The sequence below is a fragment of the Herpailurus yagouaroundi genome, unplaced genomic scaffold, assembly GCF_014898765.1.
Source record: "Herpailurus yagouaroundi ecotype Mexico unplaced genomic scaffold, PumYag 28, whole genome shotgun sequence".
NCBI classification, from domain to species: Eukaryota; Metazoa; Chordata; class Mammalia; order Carnivora; family Felidae; genus Herpailurus; species Herpailurus yagouaroundi.
In genome coordinates, this window is record NW_024412376.1 from 112,152,026 (window position 1) to 112,168,277 (window position 16,252).

The 16,252-nt window shown below is 36.0% G+C and overlaps 1 pseudogene; it reads right to left on the reverse strand.

The window, feature by feature from the left end:
• Positions 1-3,845: 3,845 nt before the first annotated feature.
• Positions 3,846-16,252, reverse strand: part of LOC121040052 (UDP-glucuronosyltransferase 2A1-like) — a 15,765-nt pseudogene continuing 3,358 nt past the window's right edge.

Here is a 16,252-nt window from a genome sequence, read left to right on the forward strand (position 1 = left end):
AAACACACACACACAAAAAATTAAATAGCTCATGCTAGATCCTAGGTGTGTTTTGCTCAGTGTGTGGAAAGTGGCTTGATAGATTCGAGAAAAAAAGAGGAAAAGAATTGTTTGAAAATTTGAAAAAATGAATACACTGAAGTAGACTAAGATGAGATGATGGAAGTAAAACAGAATTTGAATAAATTTTCACAAAAGTAAAAAATATAGTAGAGATAAATTTTTAAAAATATTTTTAGTAAAAATTGATAATAAAAATGAATTTTTTCTTTTTCTGTATTCAAGAAAAAGAAAAATGAAAAAGAGGAAAAAAAAGAAAGAAAGAAAATTGAATAGGTGGACCAGCTAAGAGACTCAAACATGACTGAAATTCCTTCATTTTCCCCTAGAAGTCCAACTATGAGGTGCTTTATAGTTCATAAACTAAGCAGGCATGAGACTTGTGTTCCTGAAGAGCAAGGTTGGCCCACTTGGGCAGGGTTTAGTGTAATGGCTCTGTTCTCCACTAGATGGTGCTGCTAGCCTACTGGGGTGAATTGTTGTGGCACTTGTAGGTGCGTATGTGCATGCGCAGGAGTGGTGAAAACGGCATCACCCACCTACCCAGTCTCTAGTATCGGAACTCTGTTCTTGCTGGTCAGCAATCGAGCACCAGTCCGTCTTAGGGTTCAGTCCACCCCCCATTTCCATACTGTCCATGACCAAGCTCCAGGAAGCGCATCCCTCCTGAGTTTTGCCTCAGATGCAGCTGCCTTCTCCAGCCCCCACTTCTGAAGAACTGCAGCTTTGACCCACTCTGCCCCTCTGTGGAGGGTCTCACCGTCAATGGCCGGGTGCTGGCTGCACCCAGGAATGCTTGTGGGACTGTGCTGCTGCCGATGCCCAGAGACTGTGGCCAGATGCCAGCCCACCCCAGAAAAAGTTTGCAAGACAGTGTAGCAGCAGTGCCTCAGGGATTATGGAAAATCACAACACACATCTGGCACCAGGCTTCACCCACAATGAACTTGTTCCAGTAGCAGCAAATGTGGCCTTTCTCTGGGGTCTGCTGAGCCCAGAGGTCTCACAGCCTCTACCAAATGTCCTTCCAGCAGTGGAACCACTTCTCACCATGTGGCCCGAGAACCTCCTAGACCTCACTCTGCTCTTGGGTATTTGCCCTTCCCACCAGAGCACCACCAGGTATTGAGCTGCGGAGTTTCAGACTCTGTGCTTTCCCCTGTTTACAGTCTTAATGGAATTTAAACCCTCTCCTTTCTCCTTTCTCCTTTCTCCTTTCTCCCTTTTTAGTTTAGTCCCTGCAGCTGTTTTCAATTTTCCACTTTCTCTCCAAGCTGCTTTTGGGGAGGGGTGCTTTTCCCATAATCTCCCCACCATCTCCATCCTCTCTCTACACGCAAAAGCACCTCCCTGCCCGCCATGGCTTCTCTCTCCCCAAGTTCACCTCTCCATGTTGCATACCTGCTGAATTCTGTGGTTCAGGTTGTGCAGATTGTTGTGTTAATCCTACAGTTTTCTAGGTGTGCAGGATGGTTTAGTGTTGGTCTGGCTGTATTTCATGGATGTGAGACATACAAAAAACTTCCATGCTCTTCTGCCATCTTGGCTCCTCCTCCTGAAAAGATCAGTTTTGACAAAGTCATTACCTAATCTGCAGAAGTTAACTTCATTAAGAAAACCAGTAGGTTGGAATTCAGTTTCAGTATTGCACAGCGGGGCTTCCTTATGCCTCATGCTAATGTGTATGTGTAAGGTTTCTCTCCTCTGATCCCTCCCCCACTCTCCTATTTTTTTTAAAAAAGATATTAATGTATTAAAGAACACTAATGCCTTACTTTTTTTTCTTTTTTGTACTTTACTATTATATGTTCCAAGTTTAATAAATATTCATTGTTTCTTTTCTGGATATTATTATAATTAGTTTCATCTGCGATTATTGCTGAAAGTAATTTTGTTGTATAGAAGAATGCTATAAAAATATCTCCGTGTATCAAAAGTGCAAAGTATGCCTCATTTCTGTCCAACTGTTTAAACATGTCTCTTGTCAGGCAGAAGAACTGCTCTTAACTTGGTTTCTTTCTTCTCTTTGTGGTTCACTTTTTAAGTTGTGTTCGAAAGGCTCGATTACCAATATTTAAAGGCAAGCTTTGGAGATCTTTTTGCTATTTCAAATGTTTTCTTATGCATGGACTTAAAAATTGTTGCATACAATATTCGGTTCTTTATGCCATCTGCAATTTATTTTTCTATGAGATGTGTGGAAAAAAAAGCAATAAAAAGATTATATAAGTTTCTGTTTTGATATTCTCAATATCCCAGGTATTAGAGTTGGAAATATCTGACTGACTTGACAAGGTAAGACCAAAATATGGGCGATCATATTGCAGGAGGAGGGAAATCTAACATAATCCAGAGGGTTGGGCCAAATCTTGCTGGGCCTCACCTAGCATTCCTACCCTCCTTTTATTTTGTGTTTTACCATCCACTTATAAAGCATTGTTCGATCGATTGAGAAGAGTAATTGAAACATATCCAAGGCTTTGTGTGGAAATTATCTTTAGTCTTTTTAACCAAAGATCTTTTTTACTGGTTGCCCAGATTTAGGTAGGAATCCAGTAAGAACCATTCAGATTCTTGTAACAAAGGAAATTTACAGGAAGGAATATTTTGTATTTCATAAGGGTTGTGAACTGTAAACACAAAGGACTTGCCTAAACACTGTGCTTAAGGGACTTGTCCAAATTTTAACTTCTCTTCCATCTGCATGTAGGTCATGGCTTGTGTCCTTCAAACTGGCCCCAGCTCCCTTATTTAAATCTTTGCTCTGGGGCACCTGGATGGCTCAGTCGGTTAAGCGTCCGACTTCGGCTCAGGTGATGATCTCACGGCTTGTGAGTTCGAGCCCCACGTCGGGCTCTGTGCTGACAGCTCAGAGCCTGGGGCCTGTTTCAGATTCTGTGTCTCCCTCTCTCTCTGTCCCTCCCCCATTCACTCTCTGTCTCTCTCTGTCTCTCAAAAATAAATAAATATTGAAAAAAAGTCTTTGCTCAAGAAATTATGATCCTACCAAACAAGACATACATTGTCAAACCCAACTTGCCAAACCATTTTCAGTAATTTTCCACTTAATCCTTTCTGTAATCTTCCATTTCCATGTAGTCACTTCGTCTCTTTTTTGTTCCCCTTTTTACTTTTCTGTAGTCCCTTTTTGTTCCCTGTCTGCTCTCCCTTTAAAAACATCAGTCACCTTTATCTTAGTTGGAGTTGAACTCATTTCATACTGGAATGTCTCTCCCCTTCTATAAATGGATGAATAAAATCTATCTTGCCATCTTTAACAACTGTTCAGTTGTGTTTTTCTTAGTCAGGGACACATATGTTCTATTTGATTGATTTTATTTATATAGTAGATGTTTCTGAAAATGCTTGGTAAAAACAATCAGGCTTCTCACTCTTAAATCACAGAATAAGGCTGTAGTGAAATCCCTGTTTTTTTTCAGTTAGGAAATTATATATGTCAGTATTAAAGTAGAATTATTTGAGGATTTATACAATTAGAATTATAAATTGAGCATAATCCATCTATAGGTACCACATCTTCTTTGATTTGATGAACAGAATTGAAGAATCTCAAGATAAATATTGAAGAAGTGTTTGTCAAAAAATACATAGAGTTATTTCCCCCTTAGGGTGGAATGGGTTAACTAACACAATATGTTTAGCCAAGAGGAAAATATTTGGGCATGGCACACATCTTACAACATGGATTGTTGTGGAGGAGAATCTGTCACAACTTGATCCACAGTGGTTGAATTAAATAGAATGACTTTGCTTGTGCTTACTAGCTATTTCAAATGTTTACTACGCCTACTGTGTCTCAAAAGCCTACTCCCTGTTTTCTTCTTATTTTCTTTTTTAAACTTTTGACAAAACAAGCAACATTTTATGACACAGAAAGTGGCAATTACCACACAGGCCAGTAGGAATCCGATCACATCCAAAGAGTGGTCCTGGAAACAGGTGAGGTTGTAACAAGCTGGTCGTAGGTGCTCGGCTCCTTTGTGCCGCGTGACAAACTCAGTCCAGAGGACTGCTCCATCCAAAGGCCTTAGAAGCTGATCATGATGAATGGTTGATAACCACATAGCATTCTCTTTGTAGCTGGCGAAAATCAAATAATTTATAGAACAAACTGGAGAAGTATGTTGATTTTCACGTGGAGGGTAAAAATGAGTGCCACATAACCCTGGAAGAAAAATCTATTATTTTTCTTAGAGATGATTATAGAGATCTTAATGGGCTAGAATTTGCTAATGTCTAGGATTTCAAGCTGTGAAGAAAAAGAGAAGTTGGGCAAGGACAAGTATTTCTAGCTTAGAAAGGCAAGAAAAAAAATTGAAATACATGATTTCTTTGTGCAAATTTTGAATTATCCAGTAAGGAATTGTTAATAGATCTGTTGAGCAAGTTTCAAAATATTATTATAATCCAGAGATAGGATATAAGTCCATGATGAGGTTAATGGACATGTCCGAGCAGAGCTGATCGAGAGCTGGTATTGACATGATAGCAGTGAAATTAGTGATTAGAAGTGTGGAAGTGGATTGTATTGGCTTGAATCCTGACTCTGACACTTGTGTGCTTTTTTTAGTGTTTCTGTTCCTCGGGTTTTCATTTTTGAATGGATAGGAATAGTACCTTTCTTATCTGATTATTTTGAGGAATGACATATTGATTCTTGGATTTGACCCTATCATTTGGTGACCCAGTTTGTGTTTGCTGTTGTGGTTTTTCTTGTTGGTATTGTCATTTTAGAATCTGGAGAGTGCTCAGCATTCCACTTTCAGGCATTGCCAGTTTCATTGGTTTCTACTGTTGAAATGATTATGAACTAACAGACAAGGAAGAAGGCTAAACAAAGAGGGCTTACAAACTTTAAATCACAAAGTGCTATAACATGGGACTGTAGCAGTACAGTGGAGGTAATATCTGTCTTTGTCCTGTAAAAACCAGTGAGAATGCTGGGTTTTTGAGAGGAGAGAAGTAATCCTGAAACATATTTGTAATACAATAAGCAAAGACTATAGTGAAGAAGTTACTCCCTACAAAGAATTTACTAGTACAATGTGTACCATATCACAAACATTCAGTATACATCAGCTAATTTTCTTTTTTGGGCACAGCTTTACCTTATTAAAAATTTTAAAATGTAGAAAGACATCTATATTAGAAAGATGTGACTTTACATAAAACCACCAAATGGAAGATACAATCCTTAAAAAAAATGTGCTTCTCGTGGTGCTTAAGATGAATAACAGGTGAACTAAATTAAAACTAGATAACATTGTTTTTAAAATGCAAATGTCCATTTAAAATGCAAATGATACTATAACCAATATATATTCAAGCAAAATTTTATTTCTAAAGTCATTATGAAACCAAAAGGAGAAAATGTATACATAATTATGATATAATTATGTATACATAATAATAGGAATAATAATAGGAATAATAGGAATAATAGGAATAATAATAATAATAGGAATAATAATAGGAATAGTAACATCCTGAACTAATTTGGAAACCAAATATTTCTGATACAGAAAATTTGACTTTTAAAAGGAATATTCCAATATATCTCTTCTAAGTCAATTGCTTTTTGATTTTATGGTTCTTCTACCAAATAAGACAAAAACAAGCATAAACAAAATTAATAGAATTTAACTAAATTTATAAGTAGTGTTCACATAATTTTTAATCGAGTAAATTTGAACGCCCTAGTTATTTATCATTTAATCTGTGGTGGGATCAAAATATTACCATAGAAAATTTGGGAAGTATTTAATGGGAATTTGAGACTGATCAGGTCATACTGATTTACAGAAAGTAAACTATTTTAGACGAGTTTTAAAACAATTTAGTTCTCATGCTGAAAGAAAATCATAATTGTGCAGGTTAGTACTATAACAGTACTCATCTTTTTTTTTCTGTTTACTTTTTTTGATTTTTTTTTTGCATTTCCCATTTAGCTTGGGTAATGAAACTAGACTGGTCAGTTTTATTCCAGTTTCTGTAAAACTCAGTTTTCCTTCCTGGTTTTCTGAGACTTGTGTGTTGGTTCAGAGCCCTGTGGGAAGTGTTGGAAAGCAAGCATACTCTGTACCTCCTGTTTTTCTGAACCTCGCAGATGATGCCACTTTTGATATTTTCCCCCTTTTCCTTCTCCAGACGTCCAAACGGATTCTTTGGACAGAGGTGTTTGGAGAAACTGCTTTTGCGATTATACATGTCAGAGCCTAGGCAAAGTATGTTTGAAGATACAGACACTAGTCTCTGCTCCTTAGAAAGCTTCTGGGTATAGTCTCCCCAGTGTAGGGCATAGGGCCAGGTGTGTTGGTTGTTTTGATATTTGGCTGTTTTATTTCTCCTTGTTTTTTTGTATTGTGGTTTGTTCTCTTGTTTTGCTTTGTTTTTCTTTTTTTTAATGTTTTATTTATTTTTGACAGAGAGAGAGACAGAGACAGAGACAGAGCATGAGTGGGGGAGGGGCAGAGAGAGAGGGACACATAGAATCTGAAACAGGCTCCAGGCTCTGAGCTGTCAGCACAGAGCCCAACACGGTACTCGAACTCATGGACTACTAGATCATGACCTGAACTGAAGTAGGACGCCCAACCGACTGAGCCACCCAGGCACCCCTGCTTTGTTTTTCATTTTTGCCCTAATCCTTGGGTTTAAAGTTCAGGGCTGCAGGTAAGGGGCAGAGTGGCAAGGCCAGTACAAGTAGTACCCGTGCGAAGGAACCCAGCTGGCATCACTATAACAACATTCATGGTTCCCGACTTCAACTTTGTTCTCAGTGCTTCCTCTTAATCTTTCTGTTAACCATTTCAGTGATTCTTTTTATTGATATTTCAAAATTTATCCACTATTCTTTGTTTTAAAATTTTTAAACATTTATTTTTGAGAGAGAGAGACAGACAGAGTGTGGGGGGGGGGATGGTGCAGAGAGAGAGGGAGACACAGAAACCAAAGCAGGATCCAGGCTCTGAGCTGTCAGTACAGAGCCTCACTCAGCGCTCAAACCCACCAACCACGAGATCATGACCTGAGCTGAAGTCAGATGCTTAACTGACTGAGCCACCAAGGCACCCTAAAATTTCTCCACTTTTTTAAACCTGTTACAAACATTTCCCCTAAAACCAATGAAGAAAACTTACTGTGCCACTCAAAATGGGTTATTGATGGCTATCTTCAAAACATTGAGCAGATCTTACTCATAATTGTGTTCATGTCAGGACTCATTTTTGCTCACCTGACCTTCATATTAGCATCTCTCTAGAAATAGTATCTAGTAAAAAAAAAAAAATTGTACTCGTGAAGAATCATTAATGACTCACTTCAATGCATTGAGCAAATCTGTACTTGACATTGTGTTCAAGTTCAGTCTAACAGCTGCTTTTCTGGCCTTTATGTGAGTGATGTTACCAGGTTGATCCACAAGCAAAGGAATGCCCACCATTGGATCCCTGTGATAGATCATCAGTTCCACCATGAGTTATACAAGCTTCAGTTTTTGGATGACCTAGAATTGAGTGAATTTTACTAAAATTATTATAAGTCTTTAAATCAGAAATGAGCATTATAATGCACTGAATCTAGAGGCAGTATTTTTTAGATAACAGAATATTATATACGTGAAATTGCATTTAAATTGCTTTCAGAGCTCAGAGCAAGAAGCATGTAAGTCTGCTGGAGAGGTAAATGAAGACTACATGAAAGAAGTGGTGTGTCATTTGAACTTCAAAAATGAACACAAGATTGGCAGGTGAACAAATTGGAAGAACATTTTGGATAAAAAGAAACATGTGCAAAAAAGCAGGGGGCATGTTGGAAACATTCTCTTAAAGTAGTGAAGTCATTGAATCTGATATAAGGGACTTCAGGGCAGCAGAAAGGGTGATGGTGGTGACACTGGAAACAGAAGAAGGAAAATCCACATTTATTCATGAAATGTATTATTAATTAATGAAAAACATTGTATATTTTTTCCTATAGAAAATGGAGTACAATAAAAGCGCTGTTATTTTTCAATAACATGTGAAATACCCCTGCAACTAGGAGAAAGATAGATAGGTGTATGGAGAGAATTAAAAGACAGCAACAATTTTGGAAGTTATTGAAAAATTCACCTGTGAAAAGTAATTACACCTGAAATAAAAGTATTTTGATTTGGGCCATAAGGAATGTAATGAAATGCCAACTCTTACATTTTTTCCTTAATTTTCCTAGGACTGGAAATAATAAAAATAACTTGTTTTATTTTTTAATGTTTCAATAATAAATGCTCACTAAATTTGTTTTTTGTTGAGCTATTATCGCATTGCTCAGCTGTTATGTTTTCAGTATTTGTTCTCCTGAGTCATACCAAGAAGGTCATTCTGGGGGATCCACATATACAGCCGAGTATTGATTGGGTCCTAAGGTTTCTGGCTTCTTGCCATCAAACCACCATAAAACCTGTTAAGATAAAATACTTTTCTGTAGTTGAACTTCAAAATTACAGCATATTAGGATTCTAGGGCGATTCAAAGGCATCCAGTTAAATCCCTTCCATATGATGGATGAAGAAATGAGGACAGGAGGTGTTAGGTAACGAGAACCAGTAAGACACTGTTATAATAGAAATGCTCATATAACATGTACATATTTTTTATGTTAAGTCAACTATGGAGTAAAGTCACATATTATGGCGTAGGCAAATCATAGTGGCATAATCAATGACAAATTCAGATACTTAAGAAATTGTAAGGCTGTCATGATTCTAGAGCAGAAAACAGTGGCAAATTAAGCTACACATTTATGTTGCTATATATACTAGCTCTCATTTTCTAAACTTAATATTAGCCTGTATTTGTTTTTGGCTCTTATATAAGGGAATTTACTTATATCCACTTGTTTCTCAAGTTATTACATGGAGTTTTGTATCTTTTGATATACAAAAAGGCTAATATATGCAATCAACTACTTATGAGAAGTATTTGTATTTCCTTATAATTAATAGTTAATTCTGCTTAGGAAATAAGTATAACTTCTTTTACATTATAGATTGTTAAAACACAACCCCCAAGAAAAATTTCAATTGATTAGTTTTGACATGAATCCAGAGTATTAACACTACTGCTGGTTTGGAAATTCTTTCGATGTTGATAATGTATAAATAGCAGTGTGGCTGTTGAAAAAGTTCCAAAATTGTAATGCTAAAATTTATTCAGCTGACTTCCAGTACTTAAAAAATGAAGCACAAAGCATTGACGGCATTGTTTAATATGGTTTATGTATATACCAGTACCAAAATACGGTGCCGATTTTGGAATTTCCAAGCAATCCCCATGACTTGGATTATAATTTACTAGTGTTTAACTTCTGTTAAGCAGAATGTAAAGTAACTTTAGATTTTCAGCAAAAAAATTAGCATAGGTGATTAAGTGAAGATTCTATCAGATGGGAAACTAAAAAGTAGTTCGCAAATACCCAAAGACCCCAGGTATTTTTTATATGTTAGTAGAAACTATAATATCTTAAGGTGAAGGATGCATCTGAGCCCTTTACATGCAGTCTTCCCTCTGCTTGACTCCTTTTATTCCTTCTTTCTCCATCAGGAGCAGTAGTTAGAAGCAGAGTCCATTTGAGGCCAGATTTTATAATGCACAGGGTTCACTTAAGGACAGGACCCATCTCAACTATCTTTTATTTTCTTGTTTCAGATTTTAGTAGGGCCCAGTCAACCAGGACAGACTGATTTTTCTTTCTCTAAATCATCGTGGCTGGCTTAGATACCTGGACACGGCTTGGTGAGCTCTGGCCATCCTGAAAAGCACACTGAATAGGCCTATTCAAAATTTAGAGGAAATAAAAGAAGGATTATATGGCATGTGTAAAAACTGCATGATGCATTCAGATTTTTATCAATATTGCTTAACATTGTTGTGCTAGTACATCTACTGTGAAAGTTTAACTTTTTTCTGATAACATCTACAGCGTGCACAGGGTCCTCAGGAATCCTTCAGTGAAAAGGAGCAAATGATAAGGTAGAATTTAGTGATTTTGTACCTGCCCACAATACCATTATAATACCAAAATTTCATCGTGCACCTCATATATAGATATACACACACACACACACCAAAACACACACATATATATAGTTTATATATGGTATATAGATATATATTACAGTGTCAGTGTCAAAGTTACTGTCAGACACCCTCGGTACTGCTTTAGCCCCTGCTGTGTTTTATTTTGGTTTTTAAATGGATATCTGAGGTAAATCTGTAGGCATAATTGTTACCTGTCTTGCAGGAAATGTTTATAATCAAAACTTTTACAGAGCTTGACTTATTAAGTAGCTGTTTGCTATAAGATACTTTATTTACCTTCTGTGGAACCTGGCAAGGGCTGATGCGATCACGTCGGCTCTTTTTTCTGTCATGTTACTGACCATGGACCCCAGAGTAAAAACCACAATACCATTTTTTTCCAGGGCTCTGGGAAAACTTTCCCATTTCCTGTGAAAAAAGACTTTGCTCCATCACACAAAAAATAAAGAACAAAGCAAACACTATTTAAAGGATAACTGTAGAAACAAACACATAAAATATAATCAGGAATTAAGGGAGCAGCTGTTTTTTAAAATTGTAAAATGCATATAAATTTTACCATCTTATTTATGCCTAAGTATACAGTTCAGTAGTGTATTCGTTGTGCAACCAATCTTCAGAACTTTTCTGCCTTGTAAAGCTGGAAGTCTATACCTATTAAAACTCTCTATCTCCCTCTTCCCTAGCCCTTGGCAATCATCATCCTACTTTCTGTTTCTATGAATTTGACAAGTCTAGATACTTCCTGTAAGTTGAGTTGCACAACATTTGTCTTTTTGTGACTGGCTCCTTTCGCTTACTGTCAACTTAGTCCGTGTTGTGACATGTGTCAGAATTTCCTTCCTTTTAAAGGCCAAGTAATATTCCATTTTTTGTTTATACCATGTTTAGTTTATTACTTTATCTCTTGATGGCCACTTGGGTTGCTTTTGCTTCTTGGCACTTGTTAATAGTGTGGCTGTGAACATGGCTGTACAAATCTGTCTTCTGGATCCTGATTTCAGTTCTTTTGGATATATACCCAGAAATGAAACGGCTGGACCATTTGATAATTCTATTTTAATCTTTTGAGGAAACTCCTTGTTGTTTTCAGTAATGGCTGTTTTTTAACAGATCTAATCCCTCATATCCTGGGAAAGAGATGTGTCCATGAGGTCAATTTCCTCTATTATATATATTTGTGCAAATGAGTGTATGTGTGTGTAAGCAAGAAATTAAATAGAGCCAGCACACAATAGTGTGGAGGAGATACTCTTAGAGAGTATTATATTCAGACTCTTTATAAATAATGCTATCAGTTACTACTGTGGGGGCCCCTGAGTGACTCAGTCAGTTAAGCTTCCAACTTTGACTCAGATCATGATCTCATAGTTCGTGAGTTCAAGCCCCGTGTAGGGCTCTGTGCTGACAGCTCAGAGCCTGGAGCCTGCTTCATATTCTGTGTCTCCTTCTTTCTATTCCTCTCCCACATTCATGCTCTCGCTCTCTCTCTCTCTCAAAAATAAATATTTTTTTGAAAAACCTTTTTTTTTTTAAATTACTACTGTGGATTTTTGGAAGAGAGCCACACAGCATTTATCGTTTATTGTTATACTTCTACTAAATCATTTGTGTTTATTCCAGGCAGGTTTTCTGGAGAATTATTTTACTCATTAGAATTTCATTTACCTGACTATGAGCACTAGGAAAATGTTACGATTAAGATGAGTTTATATCTAACGTTATCTCAGCCTTATAATTCTTTATACCTTACCTTCAAATTTTTCAAAATTTCCCGAACTGTGTCCTTAAATTACTGATTGCTGACATTGAGGAGTATGGTATTATAGTTTGAACTTTTGTGAAAGCATCCTACGAATCTTCTTTACAACCCGGAAATATACTTCTGTAGTTACATATTTGAGTAACAATATTGCTGGGTTTGTCTACATATGATACCATATGCCCTGAAATTATATTGTAAAATTGATGTCTCATCAGAATGTGCTGTGTGTAGCTGGAAGTGAATGGAGGGGCCCTGGTCATCACCACAGTGAGTGTCTCAGAGAGCACTTGCACTGCGGTGGGAGAAGTATGCAGGGCTTTGTCCAGCAGACATGTGGTCATCCTCCTTAGTAGCTCAGTTCAAACTATATAAGGCTCCTGGTGAGGACATATTTGCCTGCAAATGTTTCAGAATCATCATGTCTTGTCCCTGATCCATGCCAGTTAAAAACAAATATTACTTTCTACGCTAGACTAACTCCATGTTGCTCAGTGTACCCTCCTACCAAAAAAAGAAAAAAGAAAAAAAAAACTTTAGAGGAAAAAAATTTTCCTTGATTCCTTGTTAAAATAAAATACAATTTTTTTTTTTTTTTTTTTTTTTTTTTTTTTGCTTCTTTTCTTTAAATTGGTTATTCTTTTCTCTCTGGAACATAATGATCTAACTTTCCAATATAAAAACTCTACTTTCTCATCCTAATCATTGTCAAAAAACTTCTTTTCAAAATTGTTTTTACAGCAAAAGGAAACTGTTTTCAAGCTTTGGTGATCCTGTTGACTATATTTTGTAGAGCATTCTTCAAAGTATAATTCCACCCAGATGACATTATTTTTAATATGAGGATCACTGAACTTTCCTGTAATTCACCCAGTGCATCCTTGTAACATGTGTGATTTCAGTGACGTGTACCAACAGTTAAGGTTACCTGTTTTCAGTGTTTTGTTTCATTGGCCTAAAGCTTCTTCATTTGTACTGTGGAAGATGGTTCCTTATGGTATTACAGTAATATATCCTCTGTGGATTAATGACTGATGTGGACTGGTTGTTCTCATTCCCTGACATGCTTATGAAAATAATTTAAGCTTATTGCAAGAAAACTTACAAAAGTATAAAAAATCACAAAGAAGGAAATAAGAGTTACTCATGCTTTATATCAGGATATGCCTGGCTTAATATTTTGTATGCTTTCTTTTTTTAAATTGAAATGTGATATATAACATTGTGTAATTTAAGGTACACAACAGGTTGACTTGATACATTTGTATATTGTGATATGATTGCCATTGTAATTATAGCACCTCTATTGTGTCACATAATGATTTCCTTTCTGTGGTTGGAATAATTAAGATCTAGTCTCTTAGGAAATTTGAGGACTACAATACATTATTTTTGTATTCACTATACTCTGCATTAGCTCTCTAAGACGTACTTACTGCTAGTTGCAAGTCTGTACCCTTAAACAATATCTCTGCTATTTCTCCACTTTTTTTGGTGGTTAGCCCCTGATAACCACACTAACCGCTCTCTGTTTTTTATGAGTTTGGCTTATTTAGATTCCACATATAAGAGATATTGCATATTTTTTCTCTGTCCTTTTGAAAAGGTAAACAAAATTGGCAAAGCTTTAGACAGACTAAGAAAAAAGACTCAAAATTAGAAGACGTTATAGTTGATAATTCAGAAATGCATAGGATCACAAAAAACTACTATGAACAATTATATGCCAACAAATTAGATTACCTAGAAGAAAGGGATAAATTCCTAGAAACACAGAACCTATCAAGACTGAATTATGAAGAAATAGAAATCTGAACAGACCAATAATGCGTAAAGAGATCGAATCAGTAATCAAAAACCTTCCAACACAGAAATTCCCAGGAACAGACAGCTTCACTGGTGAAGTCTAACAAACATATAAAGAAATATTAATGCCAATCCTTTTCAAATTCTCCCAAAAACTTGAAGAGGAGGAAGCACTTTCAAAATCATTCTCCAAGGCCAGCATTACCCTGATACTAAAGCCAAATAAGGACACCTCAAGAAAGAAAACTACAAATCAATATCCTTGATGAATATAGATGTAAAAATTCTCAACAAAATATTAGCAAACTGAATTCAAGACCATATTAAAAGGATTATACACCATGACCAAGTGGGATTTATTCCTGAGATGCAAGGATAGTTCAATATATGGAAACTAGTAACTCTAATACATCACATTAATAGAATAAAAAATAAAATAATCCAATCCTCAATAGATACAAATACAGGTTTGATATAATACAACATCCTTTCATGATAAAAAAAAAAAAACCCTCAACATATTGGTCATAGAAGGAATACAACTCAACATAATAAAGGTTATATATGGCAAACCCACAACTAACACTATACTAAATGGTGAAAAATTGAAAGCTTATCCTGTAAGATCAGGAAGAAGATAAGTATACTACTCTTGCTAGCCCTATTCAATATAGTACTAGAAGTCCTAGATAGAACAACTAGGCAAAATAAGAAGTAAAAGACATCTGATTGGAAAAGAATAAGTAAGTTGTGTTTTTTTGCAGATTATATAATTTTGTATATAGAAAATTCCAAAGACTCACCCAAAGAAACTGTTGTAACTAATCAACCAATTTAGTAAAGTTGCAGAATATAAAATTGACATACAGAAATCAATTGCATTTTTATACACCAGTAGTGAAACATCTAAAAAATAAACAAAACTGTCCTATTCACAACAGCATCAAAAACAATAAAATATCTAGGTATAAATTTAACCAAAGAAATGAAAGGTCTATACAGCAAAAACTATACGACATTGTGGAAAAAAAATAGAAGACTCAAATGATAAGACCTCCCATGTTCATGGATGTAAAGAATTAATATTGCTAAAATGTCCATAATACCCAAAACCATCTATAGATTCAATACAATCCCTATCAAAGTGTCAATTACTTTCTTCACAGAAATAGAATAAACAAGCATAAAACTGTTATGGAACCACAAAAGACTACAATTAGGCAAAGCATCCCTCAGGAAGAAGGACAAAGCCGAAGTCTAACACTCCCTGATTACAAACTATGTTGCAAAACTATAGTAATTAAAACACTATGGGACCAGCATAAAAATAGACATATAGGCCTCTAGAACAGAATACCGAGTCCAGAATTAAACCCTATATAAATGGTCAACTAATATTCAAAAAGGGAACCAAGAATATCCAATGGGGAAAGGATAATCTTGTCAATGAATGGTGTTAGGAAAACTGTGTCAGAAAAATGAAATTAGACCTGTATCTTATACCAGTCACGAAGATTGACTCGAATAAATCAGAGACTTAAACATAAGATCTGATACCATAACACTACTAAAAGATAAGATAGTGAAGAAGCTCCTTGACATTGGTCTTGACCGTGATTTTTTTGGACATGAGACCAAAACTACAAACAACAAAAACAAAACCAACAAGTGGGACTACATCAAACTTAGTAGCTTTCAAACAGCAGAAGAGACAACAAAATGAAAAGGCAACCTATAGAATGGGAGAATATTTGCAAGCCATATATTGGATTAGTGGTTATTATCCAAAATATATAAGGAACTCCTACAACTCAATTACAAAAAAACAAACAATATGATTAAAAAAATGGGCAGAGTAACTAAATAGACATGTTTCCAAAGAAGATATCCAAATAGCCAAGAGGTACACAAATGATGCTCAGAATCACTTATCATCAAAGAAATGCAAATCAAAACCACAATGAGATATAACCTCACATCTGTTAGAATGGCTATTATCAGGAAGTGATAAGTGTTTGTGAGGATGAGGAGAAAGGGGAACCCTTGTACACTGTACATGGGAATGTAAATTGGTTCAGCCACTATGAAAAACAATATGGAGATTCCTCAAAAACAAAATAGATCTGCCAGGGCTCCTGGATGGCTCAACTTTGGCTCAGGTCATGATACCACAGTTTGTGAGTTTGAGCCCCTGCTGTTAGTGCAGAGCCCATTTTGGATTTTCTGTCCCCTTCTCCCTGCCCCTTCTCCACTCACACTCCCTCTCTCTCAAAAATAAAACACTAAACAAAAAATATATCTACCATATAATCCAACAATTCCATTTCTGGGTGTATACCCAAAAGAAATAACAGGATATTGACAAGATATATGCACTCTCATATGTATGGAAACATTATTCACAATAATCGAGGGAAACAGCCTAAGTGGCCATCAACAAATGAATGGTAAAGAAGATGTGATACACACACACACACACACACACACACACACACAATGGAATATTATTTACCTATGAAAACAA